This window comes from Hylobates moloch, unplaced genomic scaffold (genome assembly GCF_009828535.3).
Source record: "Hylobates moloch isolate HMO894 unplaced genomic scaffold, HMol_V3 SCAFFOLD_10, whole genome shotgun sequence".
NCBI classification, from domain to species: domain Eukaryota; kingdom Metazoa; phylum Chordata; class Mammalia; order Primates; family Hylobatidae; genus Hylobates; species Hylobates moloch.
Genome location: NW_026652285.1, coordinates 33935805 through 33963518, shown reverse-complemented (window position 1 = coordinate 33963518; position 27714 = coordinate 33935805). Strand labels below are relative to the sequence as shown.

The window sequence follows — 27714 nt, the reverse complement described above, 5'->3', positions numbered from 1 at the left end:
TAGGGTCTCTGTTGCCCAAGCTGGAGTGCAGTGGCATCATCTCATGTCATAAGCCTCTGCCTCCTGGGTTCAAGCGATTCTCCTGCCTCCGCCACCCGAGTAGCTGGGATTACAGGTGTACACCATCACACTCAGCTAATTTTTGTATTTTTTAGTAGCGATGGGGTTTCGCCATGTCGCCTGCCCAGGCTGGTCTGGAACTCTTGAGCTCAAGTGATCCACCCCGCCTCGGCCTCCCAAAGTGCTGGGATTGCAAGCATGAGCCACTGCACTGGGCCTATCCTATATTTTTGAAGAATGAGATTTTACATACATGAGTTTCTTCATAAATGCAAAACTTAAGTGGTAATCAGACTTTTGCCCTTAGGATTCCATTACACATTTAAAAATTATTGATGACTCCAAAGAGCTTTTTTGCGAGTTACAGTTTTCAGTATTTAACATTTTAGAAATTAAAGAGAAAAAAATTAAGTACTACATTTATTCATTAAAAATAATAAACTGTATGTGAACATAAAACATTTTTATAAAAATGCGGTTCTAGAAAATTCTAGAAAAGTGAAGAGAGTGGCTTTTCTTTTAAGTAAACTTTATTTTTTCTAATGTTTTAGATTTATAGAAAATTGCAAAGATAGTAGAATTTCCATATACCCACACCTGGTTTCACCATTAACATCTTAACATTAGTATGGTATGTTATAATTAATGAACCGTTATTGAGTATTATAACATTATTGCATAATAACATTATTAACTAAGGTTTATTCTTTATTCAGATTTTATTAGTTTTAATGTTCTTTTTCTATTCCAAGATCCCATCCAGGATAGTGTAACCACCCAGTAGGTTCACCTTGCCTACTGCCTAGACAGAGCTGATTTATCAAGATGGGAATTGCAATAGAGAAAGAGTAATTCACACAGAGCCGACTGTGCGGGAGGATCGGAGTTTTATTATTTGTCAAATTAGCCTCCCCTAAAACTCAGGGGTCAGAGTCTTTTGTTTGTGGGTTTTTTTTTTTTTTTTTTTGAGGCTTTTTTTTCTTTTTTTTTTTGAGACAGTCTTGCTCTGTCGCACAGGCTAAAGTACAGTGGTGCGATCTCACTCACTGCAACCTCTGCCTCCCAGGTTCAAGTGATTCTGCTGCCTCAGCCTCCCGAGTGGCTGGGATTACAGGTGCCTGGCTAATTTTTGTGTCTTTGGTAGAAACAGAGTTTCACCATCTTGGCCAGGCTGGTCTCAAACTCCTGACCTCGTGATGCATCCGCCTCGGCCTCCCAAAGTGCTAAGATTATAGGCATGAGGCACCGCGCTCGGCCAATGATCAGAGTTTTTAAAGATAATTTGGTGGGTAGGGGGCTAGTGAGTCGGGAGTGCTGATTGGTTGGCTTGGGGATGAACTCATAGTGTGTCCGGAATTTATTCCTTTCGGTGGGTTCTTGGTCTCGCTGACTTCAAGAATGAAGCCGCAGACCTTTGCGGTGAGTGTTACAGCTCTTAAAGATGGTATGTCTGGAGTTTCTTCCTTCCGATGGGTTGGTGGTCTTGCTGACTTCAGGAATGAAGCCGCAGACCCTCGTGGTGAGTGTTACAGCTCATAAAGGTAGTGTGGACCCAAAGAGTGAGCGGCAGCAAGATTTATTGTGAAGAGTGAAAGACCAAAGCTTCCACAGCAGGGAAGGGACCCAGGTGGGTTGCTGCTGCTGGCTCAGGTGCCCAGCTTTTATTCTCTTATTTGGCCCCACCCATGTCCTGCTGATTGGTTCATTTTACAGAGTGCTGATTGGTCCATTTTACAGAGTGCTGATTGATGCCTTTACAATCCTTTAGCTAGACACAGAGTGCTGATTGGTGTGTTTTTACAGAGTGCTGATTGGTGTGTTTTTACAGAGTGCTGATTGGTATGTTTACAATCCTTTAGCTAGACACAGAGTGCTGATTGGTGCGTTTACAATCCTCTAGCTAGACAGAAAAGTTATCCAAGTCCCCACCCAACCCAGAAGCCCAGATGGCTTCACCACTCAATAGGGAGTCAAAGCTGTTCTCTTATGCTGAGTCAATTCCTGAGTCAGTTCCTGGGTGGGGGCCACAGAACTGGTTGGCAGGTCCAGGTGGAGCCATCCTGTTGTTAGAAGTGCAAAAACCTGAAAAGACATCTTAAAAGGTCAATCTCAGGTTCACAACAGTGATGTTATCTTCAAGAGTAATTGGTGAAATTGCACAACAGTGATGTTATCTTCAAGAGTAATTGGTGAAATTGCAACTTTTTTTTTTTTTTAATTGAGACGGAGGCTCACTCTGTCACCAGGCTGGCAGTGGCACGATCTCAGCTCACTGCAATCTGTGCCTCCCAGGTTCAAGCGATTCACCTGCCTCAGCCTCCTGAGTAGCTGGGATTACAGGTGCACGCCACCACGCCCAGCTAAATTTTTTTGTATTTTAGTAGAGACGGGGTTTCACCATGTTGGCCAGGATGGTCTCGATCTCCTGACCTCGTGATCTTCCCACCTCGGCCTCCCAAACTGCTGGGATTACAGACGTGAGCCACCATACCTGGCCTGGGGAAATTGCAACTCTTATGACCTCTGAAATAATGGCTGTTAATATTGTTATAAATAAAGTTTCGGTGCCGCAAAAAAATGGCACTCAAATATAAAATATTCTTTTTAATTCTCAGCAAGGCAAGTTACTTCAGTAGGAGGGTGCACCCTTACTGATGGAGCAATGGTGAGCGCACACTTGAACAAGGGGGGAGCAGGTTCTTATCCCTGACGCACATGGCCCCTGTTGCTGTGTGGTTCCCCTGTTGGTTAGGGTTAGACCGCACAGGCTAAACTAATTTCAACTGGCTAATTTAAAGAGAGTGTTGGGGTGAGTGGTTTGGCGGGAAAAATGGTCATGACAGAGCAGATAATCAGAATGAGTCAGGGTGGACCAAGTAATCAGAATGAGTCAGGGGTTGAGTAGGTAATTGGAATGAGGGTGGAACAGGTAATCGGAACGAGTCAGAGCGGAGCAGGTAATCGAAAAAGGTTGCTTTACGAGGAAGTTAAGTTTAAAAGTAGAAGGCAAATAATTGAACCTACTGACATACTGATTCTTTGAAAAGAAATTTAGAATTTATATCTAACAGTCCCTCCTCTTGCATTTCCTTACAGCTCTTTTCAAACTTTTTAACATGTCTTGGCTTAGTTGTTTTGCTTGATTTTCCAAAAGAAGAAGCTTCTCTGGATAAGGTGGAGGATAGTTAAGGGAGGTTTAAGTAAGTGCCATTTTTATGAGCCTCTGCATCAACCCACTGATGCATGGTGTGACACAGCACCCGACCAGAATAAGTACACACATTACGGCTGGGAGGGAAGTAAGAATTGAAGCTATTATTCCTTTCTATTTACTGAACCACTTTTCTAGCAATCCTGTAAATAGGTCATTTACCCCGAGTTGCTGGCTAACTCATTGGACAGAGCAGTCAGACCTTGCAATGCCTTAGTTATACTTCCATCAGGGTTGGTGTTATTTGGGATGAAGGTACAACATTGAGTTTTAATCATGATGCAAACTCCTCCTCTTTCTGCTAATATCATGTCTAAGGCTATCTCAGGCCATCTGGCTGGTAGCCCTTGCTCAGCTATTCCTTTAACAGCATCTCTAATGTAGTTAATAAATCGCTGTTGGTTGTAGTAGATGTAGTTTATCCAGTCTACATTTTTATTAATTGTCACCTACCAAAATATTGACTGAAATCCTGCAGCTATTTGATTTCAGGCTTTAAATTGATCTGGTATTCCCCATGGGACTAAATTGTGTCTAAATAGACGTGAGAGTCAAAAGACCCATATGGGGCTTGTCTTGCTTTACGATCTTATTTTTCCTTCCTCTGGTTGATGAAATGCCAGGGTGAATGGGATAGCCAATTGGACTAAAGCACAAGTGCCACTCTAGTTATTTGGCAGAGTGTCCAGTAAAGGTCCACCACAGTACCACTGTACATCCGCTCGGGGATGAACAAGGCCTGACTGATTGATAAGTTCTTGAAAATTCTTAAGCTCACTGGATCTCTTCAGGTCTCAAAAGAATGCTAAGTTTCCTCCCTGTCATGAGAGACACAAAGTGAACTTAGTGTTGGGAGACGGAAGCTGGATGGCCCTCGGGGGCTGACCCGCAGGGTGCCAGACTAAGGGATGTAGCAGAGAGAGAGCTTGGCACAACTTACTACTCCAGGCTGTGGAGTCTTGGAAAAGGGCTACCATGCAGCCCACGCCTAGTCAACTGGAGGACCACCTTAGTGGAAAGGGGACAATCTGGGTCTCTGGCCTGCCATGCACACAGCATAACAATTGCTTTTGTTTAACGTGCAGACGGAATATTTGATCCATTCTGACCAGGCATTTGCATCTTGGTATCCTGTCTTAATTGCCAAAGTTTAATCTTTAACTTCTATGATCTTCTAGTAAAATGAATGTGTGGTTTTAGGAAATTACAAAAACCGGTTGGGGCAGTCCATCCTTGCTCTTTAGTGTTCCACAGAACGTTGGACCAACTATGGCATAAAAGCTCTACATTGGGGGGGCAAGACTCCTGATTGACACTGGGGTCTTTATCGAAATCTCTCTGGGTTAAATGATCCCAATTTACTAAGGCCCAGTATGAGGGGAGTCAGGAGGGACAGAGGTACTTTTCTGAAATAGAGAGCTGTCTTTGACTTGGCAAGTCCCCACAGGGTATAACAAGGCAAGCATTAAATGCAGTAGTTTGAAGCAAAATTGACTTGGTCATGTTATAACTAGATGGTCAGCAATAGAGCGAGGAAAGAAGAAAGAGTAATAGAATAGATGAAAGACAGTTAAATTTTTCTTAGCTTTAGTTTGGTAGGGTTTTCCCCTGGGACCATGGCCCACGACCCTGGAGGGGGTGGCGCTTTCTTGACTCGGGTGTGATGAGTTCATCCCCTTTCCGTTGTAGGAATAGCAGTCTCGGTAGTTAGCAGCACAAGGTAGGGTCCTTCCCAGGCTGGCTCGAGTTTTCCTTCTTTCCACCCTTTGATGAGGACGTGATCCTCAGGCTGGTGCTGGTTTACCAGAAGTTCTAGGGGTGGTACCTGTGCTAGAAGACTTAGTTTTTAGGGAAAGGAAAGTGGAAGATAAACCAAGTATATAATTTCTAAGAAAATGATCTTTTGTTTTAAATGTGGGGATGTCAGCAGTGGACTTTATAGTCCTTGGTGTGCCTTCTTACTGAGAAATTGCCTTTAGCACCTATTTTTATTAGTTTTTAGACCAAAGAAAGCCAAACACCATTTTATATTTGACAATACTTCCTCTATGATTTTTATACCAGATAAGCTAAATTTCACCTTTATATTAGTGTGTTATTAATGTTAAGTTCAATTTTAATAAAATCTTGTAGACATATTTATCCAATTTTAACGTCTGACCATAAGGTAAGATTTTTATAGACTCTTTTTAACCTTTTATAATTTTTGTTAAAGAGCAGGTTAGTGCTTTAAGAAAAACCCGTTGTGCTTTTATTTTAATGTCCAGTTCACAGAAAAACTGGATGATACCCTTTTAACTTTAGCCAGTATGTTTACACACAATTTCCTTTACAATTAACGTTTTAAAACTTGCCTAAACCTTCAAAACAAGTTTTTTTCTTAACCTTTTAATGTCGGTAAAAATTCACATTCTTATGCCTCCTTATAATGGCTTTACCAAAAGTGTATTTTACTTTCCTTATACACCTTGCACATAAACTGTTTCTTCAATAGTTTTACATTCAGGAGGCCTAAGTACTTTTTAATTATACAACATTTCTTGCTTAAATTCCCTTTTATAACACATTTTTTTTCCACGACTTTCGCAGACAATTCTTCGACATGCCTCAGCTTTCTGACTTGTTGCGAACATGCCTTTCTTTAAACAACCAGTTAATTTATTTTAGGACAAGAATTTACCATATAACATTCTTTTTTTTTTTTGAGAGGGAGTCTCGCTCTTTCACCCAGGCTGGAGTGCAGTGGCGCGATCTTGGCTCACTGCAGGCTCCGCCCCCCCCAGGGTTCACGCCATTCTCCTGCCTCAGCCTCCCGCGTAACTGGGACTACAGGCGCCCGCCATCTCACCCGGCTAATTTTTTGTGTGTATTTTTAGTAGAAACGGGGTTTCACCGTGGTAGCCAGGATGGTCTCGATCTCCTGATCTCGTGATCAGCCCGTCTCGGCCCCCCAAAGTGCTGGGATTACAGGCGTGAGCCACCGCTCCCGGCCCATTCTTTTTACATAAATTCCCCCCCACACACACACTTTTTTTTCCCAAAGATGATAACCATTCTTTTCCAAAGTGAACTTTCCTTCATGTCTGTGGACTAGACTGCCTAGGCCACAAGATTAGAAGTTAGGATAATACATGTTACACTGTTAACTTTTAGCAAACTTTACTATTGTTGAAAACCTTGTAAGTTTGGGATTTCAATTATCCTTTGCTGTTAATAAGACCTTGTTTAGTCCCAATTAACTTAGAATTGGTATAGATGGTTCCTTTCTGTAAGCACTTTAAGGCTTGGCTGAGTGCAAACAGTTTGCAGGTTTGAGCAGAGCAATTACTAGGCAGTTTTCCTAACTCTGCTACCTTTTTCCTTTTTTTTTTTTTTTGGACTTAGGATAGTTCTGAACTGGTGAGGTGTGCTCACGACGAGGTTTCCTCTAAAAGCTATTTTTCTACTTCTGCTAGCAAAGCAGTTGCCGCTATAGATTAAATGCATTTGGGTCATCCGCAGGTTACTGGGTTAAGGATTTTTTGATAGGAAGGCTACGGGTTGTCAGTGACCTCAGTGCTTTTAGGCTACGCCCTTGTTTACACTGACAACAAGGTGATATTGAAGTGTTATAAGATCACCAGAAGACCTTCGATTATCAATTTACAGGTTTTAAATTTACCCTGGCTTTTAAAGGGATAGGGTACACTGTTTTCTCTTTACTACTTCTCTCTCTTTCTCTCTTTGACTTTGTCTCTCTTTTTCTCCTCTTTGTGACTCCCTCTTTGTCTCTCTGTCTCTTCCTCTCTCTCTCTGCCCCCTCTTTCTCTCTTTCCTCTCTCTCTCTTTCTCTCTTTTTCCTCTCTGGTGTTCTTTCCCTGCTTTTGCCAGCCACTTATGCTGCCGTTCTCCCCTCTCTTTCCCCTTCCCCTATAGGGACTGGCGGGAGTGGAACTACTCTTTCTTCCCCTGAGAAGAAAGGAAAGGGGAGCTCTGAATATTTTTCTTACTACTGGAGGTTTGTGTGAGGTTCAATCCCCGCCATGGGGATTTCTCACCTCTTTTTGAGGCTCAACCCCCCCTTCATGGGAATTTCTCACTTTTTAAGGTTCAACTGCCCCTCATGGGGATTTCTCACCTTTTTTTTTTTTTTTTTTTTTTTGACAGTCTCGCCCTCTGTCCCCAAGGCTGGAGTGCAGTGGCGCAATCTCAGCTCACTGCAAGCTCCATCTCCCGGGTTCATGCCATTCTCCTGCCTCAGTCTCCCGAGTAGCTGGGACTACAGGGGCCCACCACCACACCCAGGTAATTTTTTGGATTTTTAGTAGAGACGGGGCTTCACCGTGTTAGCTGGGATGGTCTCTACCTTCTGACCTTGTGATCTGCCCGCTTCAGCCTCCCAAAGTGTTGGGATTACAGGCGTGAGCCACTGTTCCCAGCCAAACTCTCACCTCTTTTTGAGGTTCAACGCCCCCTCATGGGGATTTCTCACCTCTTTCTGAGGTTCAACCCGCCCCCAACAATGGGGATTTCTAACCTCTTTTTAACCTCCAAGACATCCCGACTAAGGAATACTTCACCAACACCCCCGTGGCTTTCTCTCCCTAGGCCCCACTAAGGAATGTTTTACCACCCCTGCGGTTTCTCTTTCCTTGGTATGTCCTAACTGAGGAATGCTTTACCAACCCATGGCATTTTCCTTAGTCCCGACCACCAAGGAAATACTTCACTGGCTCCTGTGGTTTCTCCTCACTTGGTCTGTCCACAGACTGCTTGCTGCAGTATGTGAGGATCCATTAAGCTAGGTTGCTGGCCATTTTTTTTTTTTCCCCGTGTTGCTGAGAGCTGGGGTTATTCCTTGCACTGGGTGGGTCTTGATTTCTCACCCCTGAGGCCGCCACAAGGGGGCGGGGTGCGCCTCCTCAGAAGAGAGAACCAGAGACCACCCCCGGAGGGGAATGTAATCACGAGCGAGCCCCCAAATTGTTATAAATAAAGTTTCAGTGCTGTAAAAGAAATAGCACTCGAATATTAAATTTTCTTTTTAACTCTCAGCAAGGCAAGTTACTTCATTAGAAGGGCACACCCTTATAGATGGAGCAATGGTGAGCAAACACTTGGACAAGGGAGGGGAAGGGGTTCTTATCCCTGACGCACATGGCCCTTGCCCCTACTGCTGTGTCCTTGGTCTGTTGGCTAGGGTTAGACCGTACAGGCTAAACTAATTCAGATTGGCTAATTTAAAAAGACTGACAAGGTGAGTGGTTTGGCAGGAAAAATGTTTATGACAGAGCAGGTAATCTGAATGAGTCAGGGTGGAGCAGGTAATTGAAAAAGGTTGCTTTACGAGGAAGTTAAATTTAAAAGTAGAAGGCAAAGAATTGAACATACTGAAATACTGATTCTTTGAAAAGAAATTTAGAACTTATATCTAACAATATTTAGAATTCCAGCTGCTCTCATCCTAACTTGGTGGCTGGTGGTGTTTCATTTGTTTTACAAGAAGAGCCTAGCTTTGGGAAAGGAACGTTATTTAAATTATAAATTCCAGCCCAAGGCTAGTTCGGCCTACACTCAGGAATGGACAATAGTTTGGAGGTTAGAAGCAAGATGGAGTTGGTTAGGTTTGATATCTTTTACTATCATAATTTCCTTAGTTATAATTTTGCAAAGGTGGTTTCAATAACACATCATATTTAGTCATCATGTCTCCTTAGGTTCCTCTTGGCTGTGAAAGTTTCTTATACTGTAAACCAAAAAGTATTTGAGACAAGTCTCAATCAATTTAGAAAGTTTATTTTGCCAGGGTTAAGGACGTACCTGTGACACAGCCTCAGGAGGTCCTAATGACATGTGCCTAAGGTGGTTGGGGTACAGCTTGCTTTTATACATTTTAGGGAGACATAATACATCTCTGTATACATGTACGATTTACATTGGTTCAATATGAAAGGGTGGGACAACTCAAAGGTAGGGGGTGTTCCCAGTCATAGATAGATTTAAACATATTCTGATTGGCAGTTGGTTGAAACAGTTGTTATCTGTAGAAAAGAATGTCTGGGTTATGCTGAGGGGTTGCAGAGATCTAAGTTTTATCATGCACATGAAGCCTCCAAGCAGCAGGCTTTAGAGAGAATAGACTGTAAGTGTTTTGTTTTGTTTTGTTTTAATCAGACTTAAGGTCTGTGTTGATGTTACTTGTGGAAGGGTATAATGAGGCATGTCCAGCCCCTACTTCCCATCATGGCCTGAACCAATCTTTCTTTCTTTTTTTTTTTTTTTTTTTTTTTTTTTTTTGAGACGGAGTCTCTGTCGTCCAGGCTGGAGTGCAGTGGCCCGGTCTCAGCTCACTGCAAGCTCCACCTCCTGGGTTCATGCCATTCTCCGCCTCAGCTTCCCGAGTAGCTGGGACTACAGACGCCCGCCACCACGCCCGGCTACTTTTTTGTGTTTTTAGTAGAGACAGGGTTTCACCGTGTTAGCCAGAATGGTCTCGATCTCCTGACCTCGTGATCCGCCCGTCCTGGCCTCCCAAAGTGTTGGAATTACAGGCGTGAGCCACCGCGCCCAGCCTGAACCAATCTTTCAGGTTAAATTTTATGGTGCCCTGGCTGAGGAGGGAGTCCATTCACATGGTTGCAGGGGTCCTTTTAATTTTATTTTTGGTTTACCATACTTTCGTTGTTTTTGATAACTTCGATAGAGTACCGGTCAGGTATTGTATATAGGGAAAAACTCTGATTAAACTCTGATTAAACCATGATTTTCCCCTGTTCTTACACCACAACAATCATCAACACAGAAGAAGACTATTATGGCCTAATGTGTGGGGTTTTTTCCCCCACACAAGAGGTGTGGACACCAACTTGGTGTCTTCCAATTCAGTTCCATATTATTGAAACAGGAAACTTATCTTGACCCCTTCACGGGCCTTGTGACCTGGGTGCCTCACTTACTCGGCCCACAACTCTCAACCCCTCATGGGAAGGGGAGCACGCGGGTGATTGGGTGCAGGAGCCAGAGCAAGCGCTTTTGGGCGCTGTCAGGAGCAAAACTTCATGCGGCCACCACACTCCAGCTTGGGTGACAGTCAGACTCTCTCAAAAAAAAAAAAAAAAAAAAAAAAAGACATAGAGTCTCACTCTATAGCCAAGGCTGGAGTACAGTGGCATGATCATGGCTTGCTGCAGCCTCGAATTGCTGGGCTCAGTCTGTCACCCCCCTCTGCCTGAGTAGCTGGAACTACAAGTGTGCACCACCACACCCAGCTAAGCTAATACTTAGTTTTTGTATGTATGAATGAGACAGGCTGACTGTTACCCAGGCTGGAGTGTAGTGGTTCAGTCATAGCTCACAGCAGCCTTGAACTCCTGGGCTCAAGTAGTCCTCCCTGGCCTTAGCCTCCTGAGTAGCCAAGACTGTAGGCACTCACCACCACGCCTAGCTGTTTTTTTTTTTTTTTGGTTTTTTTTTTTGAGAGACAGGGTCTTGCTTGCGATATTGCCCAGGCTGGAGTGTTGTGGCAGGATCACAGCTCATTGCAGCCTCAACCTCTTGGGCTGAAGCCATCCTCCTACTTCAGCCTCTCAAGTAGCTGGGACTACAGGTGCACGCCACCATGCCTGGCTACATTTTATTTTTTTTTTTTTTGTAGAGGCAAGGTCTGGCTATTTTGTCCAGGCTGCTCGCCAGCTCTTGGCTTGAAGTGATCCTCCCTCCTTGGCCTCCCAAAGTATTGGGATTACAGGCATGAGCCACATACTTTTAAAAAATTTTTGTAGAGGCAGTGTCTCATTGTGTTGCCCAGGTTCGTCTCTAATTCCTGGCTTCAAGTGATCCTTCTGCCTTGGGCCCCCAAAGTGCTGGGATTGCAGGCTGAGAAGCAGGGGCCGGCATGCCCATGCCCTGTTTTACATTTTTTGTAAATCTCTTTAATATGTAGTTTAATAGAAGACAGCTGGATTCTATTAAATGCTTCTGCGTTCATTTTGCCGTGATACACTATTTTGATTAAAATATACCAAAAAACTCCAGCATCACACAAATATGTAGTTGGAAAGGGAGGATTATTTCAGTAGCTTTTTCACATAATTTTGGATATTCTTACTCTGATACTGTACCAAAACTCCACAAGTGGTATTTTCTTAAGTGATTAGTGCAATGTGGAATCTGAAATTATGTCAATGAACTTTTCATATTCTGTTGCATTAAAATACATTAGCTTATGTTTTGTACCTTGAATGAATTTTTACCCATACCTTGTTTTATAGCATTATTGTTACATGGCTACATGGTCATTTGAAAAATACTGATTTCAGAGTTATGCAGATCTTCCAAATGTTGACACATTTATTATACAATGTAAAAAAATCACATTTCATTAATATCACCAATGATCTGTCAGAAGAATTTGAGCATGTGGGAAGCTGTCAAGCTCACAGTGACATACAAGTTTTCCAAAATACTAATTTTCACCTGAATTCTCAAACTTTTTTATTGGCAATAAGTACTAAGTTATTTTATTTAAAATAACAGGCTTGTTTCATTCATTTTTTCATTCATTTTCAAGAAAATGGCAAATACTTCTAAATAACCATAGTTTGTCATTCGTTCTTTCAAGTAAAAATAGTGTCCCATGAGAAAAGCAATTAGTTGAGCCACCTCAAAAACTGCACAAGTGCTTTTTCTTGAGGCAACTTGTATTTCAGAATGCAGGACGAAAACTTCAGGTATACTTCCCATTTTATCACACATATTGAAAACAGGTACTCAAGAGTCGAGACTTAATAACAAATGTAGGGAAGGGGAGGCTGGGTCTCCATTAGAGTGAGCATTTGGTTAGTAGTAGCTGTGTTCAGCACAGATGTTTGGCATTCTGACCTGATTGTTCCTGCTGCCTAGCTTAATTTCTTCCCAGCTCAATCTCACATATCCAGCCTTCCCATCAATTCCATGATCAAACTAATAGCCTTTCAGTAAATTACTTTTATGTTTAGGATCAATTTTTGTTGCTGCAACCAATGACTCTGGCTGATGCGCTGCTTAAACTTAAGAAAAAAACCCTAAAATACTTTTTAAGAAAGTAATCTCAAAAGTGATGATAGTCTTTAGTACAAAAGTATGTGCCTCATGGTTAACCCTTCTGATGACTTGTAATTATTAACATCAGTTATGAGCAGTCACTATCCAATACCTACCTTTCTAGCCTTACTATTTTCCAGCCAAATCGAATACATTGCTTTACCCACCTCAACCCCTTCTCCACCTTTACCTCTGTCTAGAGGTTTGTCCAAATCCAACCAAGACCTAGCTCTGTTGTCAATGCCACCATGAAGCTAGAAATAACCTTTGCCTTCTCCAAACCATTGAGAGGTTCTTTCACCTCGTATGTGGCACTTAGTGCTTTCTACTTTGTAATATTGTTATTCATGTATATCTTATTTCCACTAAACATCTGTGACAGTACTGTCCCATACAAATCTATGCTCCACAGCACTTAACCTTGAACAAGTAAGCACTTTAAAATATTAGATGATGCTGGCATGGTGGCTCACACTTGTAATCTTAGCACTTTGGGAGGCCAAGGTAGGAGGAATACCTGAGCCCAGGAGTTCGAGACCAGCCAGAGCAACATAGTGAGACCCGTCTCTACAAAGAATAAAAAATTAGCTGGGCATGGTGACATGTGCCTGTAGTACCAGTATTTGGGAGGCTGTGGTGGGAGAGTCACTTGAGCTAGGGAAGTGGAGGCTACAGTGAGCTGTGATTGCACCACCACACTCCAGCCTGGGTGGCAAAGCAAGACTCTGTCTCAAAAACAAAACAAAACAAAAAACATATTACATGAATGAACTTGTACACAAAAAATACACAAGTACCTTTATGGGCTGTTGAGGTCCCCTGAGCTATATACTACCTAGCTCCAAGCTGCTGGGCCTCTTTTCTCCCTTAGTGGGTCAGCTGTCTCTTTCTACAGCTATCAACTTAACCTCATTTAAGCAGCCACTCCTTGCTCTCATTCTGGAGTTGCTGCTTCAGTTAGGGAACTAGAAAAACTTGAATTTTGTTTCAAACAAAAGACTGTGTGAGGGCTTGAGGGACTTCCCTATGAGAAAATCTTTCATCCATAGTCTTTGATCTTTATTTTGGATATTCTGAGACTTTTTGTTGTGGTTTTTGGCTGATTTTAGAGATAGTTGTGATTCTTGGAAAAGTGATTGTTGGGTGATATGTTATACATCATCCGTATATAGCAAAAGTTTATTCAGCAAATAATTTACTGAGTATTTTATGTCAGGCACTTTGAGAGAGAGAAAATACAGTTCGTGCCCTCAATAAGCTGTTTTAGTAGAAAAAGCATTTGAGTTTGTACTAGGAATGTAAGTAGGGCACTAATACCTTTTCTTATTCAAACTGAGTTACGGAGCTCTAGGTCAATTCATCCCTAGGGATTTTGGCCTGAAAAACAAGGTGGCAATGTAGGGAGAATTGGAGAGTTAGGTGAGAGATGGTCAGGGCTTCCAGCATTAGCTCGCCTTCCTCAGTCATGCTCATTTTTAGTCACTAGTGGAATTTTCCTGTTTTATAGAACTAATCTGTTCAGTTTCTGAGCCAACCCTGACAGAGCAGAACCAGAGATATTATGACATTAGTCATGCTGACAGGTCTGGTTTCTTGGGGTTAACCCAGGCATCATTGTGCCCACCTAGTTCCAGCCTTCCCCTACTCCCACTTTGCTGGTCAAATTAGAACAATGGATGGATGTTCCAGTACTCCACTCTGTCTGAGTTGGAGCCCTGTCAAAATTCCTAGCCTAGGCCAGGTGGGTGGGTGGCTCACAGCTGTAATCCCAGCACTTTGGGAGGCTGAGGCAGGTGGATTGCTTGAGCCCAGGAATTTGAAACCAGCTTGGGCAACATGGCAAAACCCCATATCTACAAAAAATACAAAAATTAGCCAGGCATGGTGACACGCACATGTAGTCCCAGCTATCCAGGAGGCTGAGGTGGGAGGATCACCTTGAGCCTGGGAGATAAGACTGCAGTGAACCGTGATCAGACCACTGTACTCCAGCCTGGGTGAGAGAGTGAGATCCTGTCTCAAAAAAAAAAATCCTAGCCTGCACTTCGGAAGCCTTGTGATAGGAGGATTGCTTGAGCCCTGGAGTTCAAGAGCAGCCTGGGCATGTTGAGACCCCATGTGTATTTAAAAAAAAAAAAAATCCTAGGCTACTTGAGTGGGTCCTTGCTTTGTTCTGCTCTCTGACATTTGTTTTCATCTATATCATCTCTACAAGTGGAGGAAATGTTCTGTCTAGTTATTTTTCTGCTGATGAAATGGGAGAGTTCTCTGACCCCCCTCACAGGATGCGTGACAATGATGTGGCTCATCTGTTTGGCTGCCGCCACTGCTAAAACCCCTTACAGGAGGAGGAACACAGAGACAGGCAGGGGCAGGAGCTGGGGCAAGCTCTTTTAGGCTCTGGCCCCATGGTGGCATCTAGGGGTGGGTGCCTGCAGCTCCCGAAGCCCCATTGGGCATGCTACAGTGCTCTTTTAGCTTTGCCATCTGCAGATGGGTTAAGTGTTAACCAGCTCAGTGCCTTCTTGGTATTTGGGTTCTTGTCCGGCATCCAGGAAGAATCGGGTCACACACGGACTTGAAGGATGGTGTATGTCAGGATTTTATTGGATGATGGAGGTGGCTCTCAGTGGGATGGATGGGGAGCTGGAAAGGGGATGGAGTGGGAAGATGATCTTCCCCTGGAGTTTGGCTGTCCTGTGGCTGATCTCCTCTCTGACCATCCCCAGCTGACTGGCTCTTGACATTCAGATGCTCCTTCTCTTCTCTCCTTTGCCACGCTGCTCTTTTTCTCCTCTGCACGTTCTCGTTTGTCTGCTCATCTGCCTGTGGAACCTGGGGTTTGGGGTTTATATGCGTACAGGATAGCATGGTGTGGCAGGCCAAAAGGCAACATTTGGGCGCAAGAACAGGAATGCCTGTTCCCATTTAGGGCTACAGGTTTCCAGGCTTGAGGTTGGGGCCTTAGCTGGGGTACTGCCGCCTTCTACCCAGCATTTCCCTGTCTCCTGTCCATATCACTAGGGTTTTTGTTTTTGCTCAGCCCACAAAGAAGTAGGATCTGCTAGGGTTTTATCTAGATTGGGCTACTGAATGTTAAGGATTCCTTAGAATGTTAATTTGCTTTCTGCAGGTGACAACTCTGTGGATCCTGCCTGGCAGACAAGCAGCAAATTACTTGATATGGTAGTAGATGATGTTTGAGTATGGGTGCAGTTTTTGTTATGAATGAAGTATATTATTGAGAGGCATGTGGGTATATCAGTATATAAATTAAATAGTTTAAAATGTGCTGGCTTGTTCTCCGAAGACACAAAGGAACTTTTTTATTAGCCTAAGTAAAGCATTATTAGAAAAGGAAATCTATTGAGAAAAGTCATCTTTTGATTATTCATGTTAATGTAATGGGCAGTAATATGAGTGTATTTTCTTAATTATATTTAGTTTTGAAATTCCTAAATATTTGTTCCTGCAGATAACAAACACTGAACTTTACACTTGCTTTGAGTCAGACACAGTTATACATCAATAGATTGCTTGCCACACTCTCCTCCAGCTATATTGACTCATATTGTCACATTTTGGAGCCTTTTAAAGAGACCTGAAGCCTTTTTCCTTGGTTAGAAGGCTTCAGACAGGCAGCTTTGGGTAAAACTCTTATTTACTCAGCCTGAGCTCTGTTAAGGCTTTTAGACTGGCCCTCTGACTTTGCTAGAATTACTTGAGAGTTCTGAGTAAGAATGATCTTGATTCATGATTCCCTTCCATCAGAGCAGATAATAGCAAATTTTATATCCCCCAAACGAACTGAATTTTTAAAATATTCCCTCTAGATCCAAAAAAGTTCTAAAGGTTTTGAGATAGCTGTATTATATAGGTTTTCCTGGGAGATGTAATTTGAACTTCGTGTTTGACTGTGTGGCAGAGATCCAACACAAACCACGTTAAGGTAAAAGGGGAATTCGCTGGCTCATGAAACAAGTCCTAGGGTGGTGCCAACTTTAGTTGTGCCTGGATTCCGGAGTCTTAATACCTTATGGACACTGTTTTTGGTATCACTTTCTTCTGTGTTGGCTTCATTCTCAAACAGGCAAAAATGGTCACTCTCAGTGCTAGATTTATAGCTCCCTCACAGTTTGTAATCTGGGTGAAAATAGTCTCTTTCTTGATAGTACCAGCAAAAGCCCACAGGCAGACTCCATTGGCAGAACTTGGGTCACATACCCATGTCTGAAACAATCACTGTAATCAAGGAAAGTGGGTACGAAGTTGACTGGGTTTCCCTGGATCCTCTGTCTCCTGGTGAACTCAGGTGTTTGGGGCTGTTCGATCTGTACTACATGGACTAAGAATGAGTGGGAAGTGATTTCCTCCAAAGACATAGATGGACCCCCTCTCCCCAAAAAGGTGGAGATAGTATTTGAATGTTGATTTGTGGGGAAATGGTAAAAAGTTTCACACCGTTACAGTTACTTAGTGCTGTGTAACAGATCTGAAAACTTCATGGTGCTCACACCTGTAATCTCAACACTTTGGAAGGCTGAGGTGGGGGGATCCATTGAGCACAAGAGTTCAAGACCAGCCTGGCCAACATAGGGAGACCCTGTCTCTACAAAAAAAAAAAAGCTGCGTGTGGTGGTCTGTGCCTGTAGTCCCAGCTAATGGGAGGCCGAGGTGGGAGGATTGCTTGAGCTCAGGAGTTCAAGGCTATAACTGTGCCAGCACTCCAGCCTGGATGATAGAGCAAGATCCTGTCACTATTTAAAGAGAGAGACAGACAGACAGACAGACATGTGGCATCTTAGAATCCAATGAAGGAATAGAGATTTCTTGTTCACCTAATTAATAGTTATGAGACAGGGGTAGGGGATTGACAGTGCAACATATATGATGTAAATATACAAGAATATTCCTTACTAATAGTAGCATCTGTTTATCCATATGGTTACATGTTACTTTATTTTTTAGTATCACCAGGTGTGTGTAGCAGGTACTGTGTAGCTCTGACCAGATCCCCTTGATCCCTGTTACTGGTTCTGTGCACCCATCCTATAGCTATTGTGTGCTTAACAGCTTGCATCTGTGACTCTTGAGGACTACCTTTGGGTGACTGGCATCACTTTATGCATGGACCCAGAGAACCAGAAGTGCCTGGCAGTTTACATTGCCCTAGGGAGGCTTTTAGTCATTGACTGAGTGACTGCAGGGCTATGAAAGACCAGCACCTTTGCCTTGAGGTGGCTCAAACTCAGAGGCATTGTTTATACTCCAGAGCACCCCTGCTAGAACACACTAAGGCTGGGATTTTGCCCCATATTATACCTTTGCTTGGCTGCTGCTTCCTTCTCCTGCTCCTTACTCCCATTTTTCTCCTGGGGACTTCTTGATAAATCACTTGCACTTGAATCTTTCTCTTATGATTTGCTTCTGGGGAACCCTAATTAAAACAGTATGAATCTAAGCCTCCTTTGTATTCATAGTCTTTGGAATCACTTTTGAGCTTCATATTAATAGTGATATACACTGCTATTTCCAACTAATTCTTGGAATATTGACTTTTGGGTTTGGGGGATGGCCAAAACATGTATCAAAATGATGCTAGTATGTCAGCTGCATTTGGTTTAACTCGTGACCCCATTTTTACTGTGAGTTATGCTTCTGTTACTAGATATTTTAAATAGCTTATCTTAAAATTTAATCAGTGCAATTGAAACTGCCTTTGCAAAATCACAACTGAGAAAATTATGACAGCGAAAGATATCAGACCTAACCGACCCCATCTTGCTTCTAACCTCTAAACTGTCCTTGTTTATTCCTGTGTGTAGGCCAAACTAGCCTTCGGAAGGAATTTTGTTTACAGTTTAAAGCTAAACTGTTCTTGTAAAACAAATGAAAGGCCACCAGCCACCAAGTTAGAATGAGAGGGGCTGGGATTCTAAATATTACCAGCCATCATTAGGCAGGTCATAAGAGTTGCAACTTCCCCAATTACTCTTGAAGATAACATCACTATTGTGAACCTCAGATCGGCCTTTTGAGATGTCTTTTCAGGCTTTTGCATTTCTGACAACTGGATGGCCCCACCTGGACCTGCCAACCAGTTCTGTATCCCCCACCCAGGAACTGACTCAGCATAAGAGGACAGCTTCAACTCCCTAGATTTCATCCCTAAGCCAACCGATCAGCACTCCTAACTCACTGGCCCCCTACCCACCAAATTATCCTTAAAAGCTCTTTTAAGGATAAAAAGCTTTTTAGGAGGTGATAATGACAGTTTTTTTCTAATTGTACATGTGTGGTTATAGTCTATTCAGGCTTGCTTTATACATTTATCATCTTACCAAAAGTATATGTAAATTTGCTAAGTGCACGTCTGTCTTTTTTTTTTTTTTTTTTGAGACAGTCTCACTCTGTCGCCCAGGCGGGAGTGCAGTGGCACTACCTTGGCTCAGCGCCGTCTCCATCTCCCAGGTTTAAGCAGTTGTTGTGCCTCAGCCTCCCAAATAACTGGGATTACAGGCCTGTGCCACCACACCCAGCTAATTTTTGTATTTTTGTAGAGACAGAGTTTCGCCATGTTGGTCAGGCTGGTCTCAAACTCCTGGCCTCAAGTGATCCACCCACCTTGGCCTCCCAAAATGCTGGGATTGTAGTCGTGAGCCACTGTGCCTAGCCAGTGAACATCATTTAACGAGTCAGTAGTTCTACAAGATTTAAGACAAACACCAGGCCTTACCTTCCCTGCTTTCCATTTTCTTTTCTTTTTAAATTTTTTTTTGGAGATAGGGTCTCACTCTGTCACCCAAGCTGGAGTGCAGTGGTATGATCTCAGCTCACTGCAACCTCCAACCCTGCGGGCTCAAGCTATCTTCCCACCTCAGTCTCCTGAGTAGCTGGGACTATAGGTTGTGCATCACCACACCCGGCTATTTTCTTGTATTTTTGGTAGAGACGGGGGTCTCACCATGTTGCCCAGGTTCCTGTTTTCCATTTTCTCTTCTCCAAGACTACCATTTTCAACTCTTAGCTAATTCTTTTGGTAATCACATGTATATATTAAATAATATGCTTGGAGCTAATTCTTCTTTTTTTGTTGTTGTTGTTTTTTTTTGTTTGTTTGTTTTTTTTTTGAGATGGAGTTTTGCTCTGTTGCCCAGGCTGGGGTGCAATGGTGCGATCTCGGCTCACTGCAACCTCCGCCTCCCAGGTTCAAGGGAGTCTCCTGCCTCAGCCTCCTGAGTAGCTGGGATTACAGGTGCGTGCCACCATGCCTGGCTAATTTTTGTATTTTTAGTAGAGTCGGGGTTTCACCATGCTGGCCAGGCTGGTCTTGAACTCTTGACCTCAGGTGATCTGCCGTCTTGAACTCTTGACCTCAGATGATGTCCCAAAGTGCTGGGATTATAAGTGTGAGCCACCGTGCCTGGCAGGAGCTAATTCTTAATTTCAGTTTAGGCATTATCTATTGATATCTCCTTGGTTAAAGGTAATACCGTTCTTTATGAATTTGTTAATTTCTCCTTGTAATTCTGCCAGTTTTGCTCAATGCATATTACTCATTCTTCTATCTTCCAAATATAATTAAAATTTTTGTTAAATCAGCAATTCACAAAGTATAGTCCAGTGACCTATATGGGCCCCCCAGACTTTTTCAAGGCGTCTGTGAGGTCAGAACTTTTTATAATGATATAAAGACTTACTTGCTTTTTTTTTGAAGCAGCTTCGTCGTCTGGGGTAAATACCTGGGGTTCGTTGTCACGGGCCAAGAAAATTTGGGACACAGACACACACGAGTTTAGGAGTGGAGGTTTAATAGGCCAAAGAAAGCAACAAAGAGAAGGGAAAACAGCTCTCCCTCTAGTGAGACAGAGGAGCGTCTGAAAGGAAACGACCAGCGGGTGGCAGAATTTGCCAGATTTTATAGGCAGGCTTGAGGAGGTGGTGTCTGATTTACGTAGGGCCCACAGATTGGTTTGATCACGTGTGACGTTTATATAGCACATGGGGAAGGCTGGCCATTCCACCCTAATCTTATTATGCAAATTGGCTTTCCCCTTGGCCTGCCCCATTGTCGGCTGCTTACTGTACACATTGCTGAAAAAGAGAAGGGAAGATGAAGCCACCATTTTGAACATGATTGGCACCACTGCTGGCATCTATGTCTGCAGCTCGATTTTACAGGCTGCTCTTTGTTAGAAAGAAGAATCACTTGGGGCTGCTTTTCATTAAAAGGAAAACCTTACCGAGGGCTTCTTACCCTCACTATCTGCCTGATGTCTCTTTAATTCCTATATCATTTTTACTCATTCTTTTTTTTTGTTTTTGAGAGTCTCATACTATCGCCCAGACTAGAGTGCAGTGGTACAGTCTTGGCTCCCTGCAACCTCCACCTCCTGGGTTCAAGCAATTCTCATATGCCTCACCTCCCGAGTAGCTGAGACTACAGGCATGCACCACCACACCTGACTAATTTTTGCATTTTTAGTAGAGGCAGGATTTCACCATGTTGGCCAAGCTGGTCGCAAACTCCTGGCCTCAAGTGATCTGCCCACCTAGACCTCCAAAAGTGCTGGGATTACAGGCGTGAGCTACCACACCCGGCCTTTTTTTACTCATTCTTTCATGAATGTAGAGTGGAGTTTTCCAGAGGCCATGCAATGTATGATATCACAAGCCTGAATGCAGAAGCAAATATGAGAATCCAGTTGTCTTCTCTTAATGCCGAAATATAAAACAATACCCCTCTTATGTTTTTGGAAAATATTTATTTTTTAAATAACTTTTTTCTTTTTGTTATAGAGATAGAATCTCACTGTGTTGCCCAGGCTGGTCTTGAACTCCTGGGCGCAACTGATCCTCCCACCTAGGCCTCCCAAGGTGCTAGTTTTACAGGTGTGAGCCACCGTGCCCGGCCCAGTTATTTATTAAAATGTTATGTTAACATGTAATTATTTATTATTTATTTATTTATTTTGAAACGGAGTCTCGCTCTGTCACCAGGCTGGAGTGCAGTGGCGTGATCTTGGCTCACTGCACTCTCTGCCTGCTGGGTTCAAGCAGTTCTCCTGCCTCAGCCTCCCGAGTAGCTGGGACTACAGGCCCACACCACCATGCCCAGCTAATTTTTGTATTTTTAGCAGAGTCGGGGTTTCACCATGTTGGCCAGGATGGTCTCGCTCTCTCAACCTCGTGATTTACCCGCCTCGGCCTTCCAAAGTGCTGGGATTACAGGTGTGAGCCACCGTGCCCGGCTGTAATCGTTTATTACTATTTTTAAATAAGTTGACAAATAGTTTTAAATTTTCTGTTTTAATTTCTTTAGAGTTCTTTTTTAAAGAAAATTTACCCTACTTCCTTAGCTGTCCATGGCAGAGTAATCAGGACTTAATAAATTGCTAGTTGAAGATGTTACAGTGTAACACCAACTCATCTGTCCTTCTGTTGTTTGGTTCTTTCATTTCCAGGAAGATCACCTCTTACTCAGTAAAACTATGCATTTCCAAAGTCACGTGGATTAATATGTAGAAGGGCCCTATTTGTCAGAGGGATGCTATGGTGGACATCTGTCATTTGCAGCTCCCCAGAATCTTTTGAGCACCCCTTCCCCCCTTCACATTTGGATAGCCTGCAAATTGTTAGTCCCACTTTCCCAAGGTGGAATCGTAGTTATGATGCAGACATTAGCCTCTGTATTGCCTGAAGATGGTCTGCCAACAAGGTATAACAGGAAGTTCCAACATCCCTAAAGTGTTTTGAGAGAAGTGTGGAGAACTTGAGTTGGTCTCAAGGCCTATGATGGGGGATCTAGTGTAGAGCTGAGGATCTCTAGGCTGATGGGAAGTTAAAAGATGTATGTACTGTTTGCCTGTCTTCCAGTATTACTTAAACCTTTTATCTTTGTTGGGGTTGTGTTTAGCTACCTCAGTAGCCTCTTTTCAAAGGTCCCCTGGCTCTTGGAAAATTTCCTCAAAATGGTGTTTCTGGGACCACAATTTTAAAAAATTATTTATTTATTTTAGAGATGAGGGCTTGCCATATTGTCTAGGCTGGTCTCGAACTCCTAGGCTCAGGTAATCTTCCCATCTTGGCCTTCCAAAGTACTGGGAATTACAGATATGAGCCACCATGCCCAGCCCCATAATTTTTAAGTAAGCTATTTTTCTCATATAAGTTCTGTTGTTTATTTAAAAAAAAAAAAAGCATTGAGCAGAATATTGCTGTCCTTTTAAATCAGTATGCCTGGTTGAAATACTATTTATTTGTGAAGTCAGTCTTTTATGGCCCCCCTCATCTATTAAGTCAGGAAAATAATTCCCACCTGCCACCGTTGTTTTGAAGATTAGAAATAATGTAAATTAAAAGTACTTAGCATAATGACTGTCAGACTCTCAGTAGTTACTGTTATACCTGTAATCCCAGGCTGGCAAGAGGATTGCTTGAAGCCAGGAGTTCAAGGCTGCAGTGAGCTATGATCATGCCACTGTACTCTAGCCTGGGCAACAGGGTGAAACCCTGTCTCAAAAAAAAAAAGCACAGTAAAAAATATATATTTTATTACTACTACCATTACCTCTGTTACTATCACCAGTGAGGCTGTTACTACAATGCTGGGTGATATGGCTTGGCTTTGTCCCAACCCAAATCTCATCTCAAATTGTAATCCCCACATGGAGGGAAGGAGGTGATTGGATCCTGGGGGTGGTTTCCCCCATGCTGTTCTCGTGATAGTGAGTTCTCACAACATCTGGTGGTTTTGTAAGTGACAGTTTCTCTTTCACACACTCACACTCTTCTCCTGCCACCATGTGAAGAAGGTCCTTGCTTTCCCTTTGCCTTCCACCATGATTGTAAGTTTCCTGAGGCCACCTCAGCCATGCACAACTGTGAGTCAATTAAACCTCTTTCCTTTATAAATCACCCAGTCTTGGGTATTTCTTTATAGCAGTTGAAAACAGACTAACACACTGGGTCTCTTCCCCACTGTAGAAGAGAAAGCAATAACGCTGAGTGTCTGGTGTTCCTTGTTTTTGCCTGTTGGGCCCAAGCTTCCATGGTCACTTAGAAGAGCAACTCTGAGGCTTGTACAACTTCCCACCACAATTCCCTGTTTATTTTATTCCTCAAACCAGAATGTTTCTTCCCTGTTACTGCTACAAAATAATCACCCCTCTGGAACTTGGCACTTATTCATATATGAGTGTACTTTCTAAGGCAGGGCTATAGACTTATGAGCAGTAATTGCATTTCATTTAATCTCCCCAAAGCCTTTAGCTCTGTGGGCCCTGAGTGAGTTGGGTGGGGACCTGGGATGTGTGTGCTGCTGCCTGCCACTGCTGGCTCTCTGCTTTCTGCAGGAAAGCTTGGTAAAGCAAGAAGGGATGTGGCAGTGGCTGCATCTTTGGAGATCTGATCTCTCATACATGATAGCAAAGAGCAGACACCTCAGTGGGAAAGTATGTGTTTCAGTGATCTATTTTGTTGTTGAAAATTCATCAAAGCTCAACATAGGCAAAACAATATGGCCAACACGTGTCTGCTGCTTTGAGGCATTTTGTTTTTCCAATAGTTAACTTTCCAAGTATAGCTGAATAGCATAATAGTCTGTTGCCACAGTAGACCCTTGAGTTTTGTGGACTTAGTTTGCCATTTCAGTTATTTCCCAGGATCCTGACCAACTTTGGCCTGTAAGGCTGTACGGCTTGGACATCAGAGCAAGTAGTTGGGCCTGGGGAGCCACTTGGCACCCATGCTGCCTTCTTATGAAATGCCATGATGGTATTTGTGAATTTTGGAGATTTGCAAAGATCTCTGGTATATCCCTTTAGAATATCACAGATCTACCTTTTTTAAATTTAATTTTATAAGTATATGTGTACATTTTTATGTATTTATTTGAGACAGAGACTTGCTCTGTCGCCCAGGTTGCAGTGCAGTGCAGTGATCTTCGCTCTGTGTAACCTCTGCCTCCTGGGCTGAAGCAATCCTCCCACCTTAGCCTCCCAAGTACGCTGGGACTACATGGCGGGCACTCACCACCATGGCCGGCTACTTTTTGTATTTTTAGTTGAGATGGGGTTTTGCCATGTTGCCCAAGGTGGTCTCAAACTCCTGAGCTCAAGCAATCCACCTGCCTCAGCCTCCCAAAGGGTTAGGATTACAGCCATGAGCTACCACACCCAGCCTATAGTTCCATAAGGCTTATAGGTAAAAAGAAACAACAACAAAATAGCAGTCCCCTGTCCCATCCTTTTCCCCATCAATTACCCACTCCTCAGAGGCAACCACTTTCAATTATTTCAGCTATTTCTTCCACTATTGACTTCCATATTTCTCTTTTTTTTTTTTTGACAGGGTCTCACTGTCTCCCAGATTAGAGTGCAGTGACGTGATCTATGCTCACTGCAACTTCCGACTCCGGGCTCAACTGATCCCCCTCTGCCTACCAAGTAGCTGGGACTGCAGGCACACACCACCATGCCTGGCTAATTGTTTTTGTATTTTTAGTAAGAGATGGGGTTTCGTCATGTTGCCCAGGCTGGTCTTGAACTCCGGGGGGCTCAAGGGACCCACCTACCTCGGTCTCCCAAAGCGCTGGGATTACAGGCGAGAGCCACCATGCTCGACCAACTTCTGTACTTCTAAATAACATGCCAAATTACTATTTTTTGAGATAACCTATTTCAGACTGTATTTCTAGATTAATAAGGAAAGTGAAGATTTAACTTTATTATACCTCATCTCCTCTACCCTCTCCCCCCAAGCAAAGTTGCTTTCTCTCATCCTCCCAATATCTCACATTTGGTTTAGTGTACATATTTTATGACTGTGTAAATATTGTCTACAAATGAACTACATATTGTGTCCTATAAGTAAACAACCTTTTTTTTTTTCCTGGAGTTAATCATTGATCCATTTAAAAACTTGTTTATTTAATGACCTATCTTCACACTTGGATAGAACTGGTAAATTCTAAGCACTCCCAATCACATCAGGTTATCTATCCATTCCTTTTTTCCCACTCCCCTTGGAGACCCACTCCTTGGAGTCCTTCCTGCTCCAGTCTGACTGCTTTTGCTCTCCAGGCCTGCTGCCTAGTTGTCATCTGGAGCTTCATCATCATCCTTGGGATTCCCTTTGACTGTCTTCTCTGGTGGGTCTCCTGTTTCCTACAGTCTTAGTTGCCTCCTGAGAAAGGATAAACCTTTGGGTTATCTGAAAATGCCTTAGTTTATCCTAATTGATTAATAGTTTAGCTGGGTGTGGAATTCTAAGTTGGATATTATTTTCTTGGATAATTTGGAAGAAACAATCATCTTCTAGCTTTTAGTGCTGCTGTGGCAAAGACGAATGCCAATTTTATTCCTGATATCAGCCTAGTGTGGGGATGTGTATCTTCATATTGTTGAGTACTTGTTGGGCCTTGGCTAGTCTTAATAAGCAAATTTCTTCAGTTCTCAAAATTTAAAAAATACCATTTCTTGGCCGGGCGTAGTGGCTCATGTCTGTAATCCCAGCACTTTGGGAGGCCAAGGCGGGTGGATCACCTGAGGTCAGGAGTTCGAAACCAGCCTGACCAACATGGTAAAACCCCCGTCTCTATTAAAAATACAAAAATTAGCCGGGCGTGGTGGCGTGCACCTATAATCCCAGCTAGTCAGGAGGCTGAGGCAGGAGAATCACTTGAACCCGGTAGGCAGAGGTTGCAGTGAGCCGACATTGCGCCACTGTACTCCAGCCTGGGGGAACAGAGCAAAACTCTGTCTCAAAACTAAAACAAAAAACCATTTCTTACATCATTTTCACCCTCTGTATTCTTCCTTTTCTCTTTCTGTAGTCAAGATATTGGACCTGATTAATTCCTTCTCTTATTCATTCACTTATTTTTATTTTATTTTATTTTCTGAGACAGGGCCTTGCTCTGTTGCTTAGGCTGGAGTGCAGTGGCCCAGTGACAGTTCGCCTTGACTTCCCAGGCTCAAGTGATCCTCCCACCTCAGCCCCCCAAGTAGCTGGGACCACAGGTGCACGCCATGATTGGCTAATTTTTTTTTTGAGACGGGTTTCTCTCTGTTACCCAGGTTGGAGTGCAGCAGTGTGATCTCTGCTCACTGCAACCTCTGCCTCCCAGGCTCAAGTGATCCTCCCCCTTCAGCCTCCTGAGTAGCTGAGACCAGAGGCACATACCACCACGGCTGGCTAATTTTTTGTATTTTTGGTAGAGACAGGGTTTCACCTTATTGCCCAGGCTGGTCTCAAACTCCTAAGCTCAGGCAGTCCTCCCACCTCAGCCTCCAAAAGTGCTGTAGGATTACTGGCATGAGCCACCACATCCTGGTGTTTTTTTTTGTTTTGTTTTTTTTAATTGGATAGACTTTCAGCCAGGCCTCCTGCCTTAGCCACACCTTCATTCCATTTCCCCTGGCAAGGGCAACCAGTTCCTTGGCCTTTGGGAATGAGATTTATATATGTTAGGTTGTTTTATCCGCTGCCCAGTTTAGGATTTTCGCTTTTGGGGTGTGCTGAGTCAGTTAGCACTCATTTACCTCTCCCCAGCTTCCAAAATGCTATTGAAGGCCTTCTCATTCTCTTTTTCCTTGTGGGTTTACACCTTTAAAGTTTAAACAAAAACTTTAGTTTTTTTGTTTTTTTTTTCTTTGAGATGAAGTCTCGCTCTGTCGCCCGGGCTGGGAGTGCAGTGGTGTGATTTCAGCTCACTGCAACCTCCACCTCCTCAGCCTCCCGAGTACCTGGGATTACAAGCACGCACCACCACGCCTGGCTAATTTTTTGTATTGTTAGTAGAGACAGAGTTTCACTATGTTGGTCAGGCTCGTCTTGAACTCCTGACCTCAGGTGATCTGCCCGTCTCAGCCTCCCAAAGTGCTGGGATTACAGGCGTGAGCCACCATGCCTGGCTTCGTGTCATTTTAGTGGGGTTTCAGGAAAGAGCAGGGGGCAAATGCATGTGTGCAATCTGCTACCATCTATAGCCGGAAATCTTCCACACGAATACTGATTTGCCCTTTTCACTTATTTAAGGTTCCTAAGACTTTGGAATTTCTTGGCATTCATTCCTCATCCTTAGGGAATGCAGAACTCTAACAAACTTCTGTAGGATAGATACGCCATCACTCACACACTGGGCTTTACTAACTTAGACCCTTAGTGTTATACATGGCTTATACGAAGAGTAAAGGGGAGCCTGTCGGGAGCTGGACCCACATGTGTGCATGCCTCCTGGGCTGATGGCTGAATTGGCATTTGCTTCTTATATGACAAGCTCTTAGTGTATGTGCCCATTATCAGAGATATCACAGGCTTCAAAGGTCCAAGCTTGGCCATCCATTCCACTCTTTTCATCATACCCGTTGTGTTCTGACTTT

The 27714-nt window shown here is 43.3% G+C and overlaps 1 protein-coding gene across 7 annotated transcripts in view; it reads left to right on the top strand.

Moving 5' to 3' along the window:
• ZBTB5 (zinc finger and BTB domain containing 5) overlaps positions 1–27714 on the top strand; it is a 41453-nt gene that overhangs the window by 9283 nt on the left and 4456 nt on the right. The window contains exon 2 of one of the 7 annotated variants that reach the window (XM_058445049.1): positions 7418–7555. The exons of 3 other annotated variants lie outside the window; for them this stretch is intronic. The gene's annotated coding sequence lies outside the window, so the exon portion shown is untranslated. 3 more of the 7 variants (XM_058445051.1, XM_058445050.1, XM_058445053.1) reach the window with 3 other exon arrangements.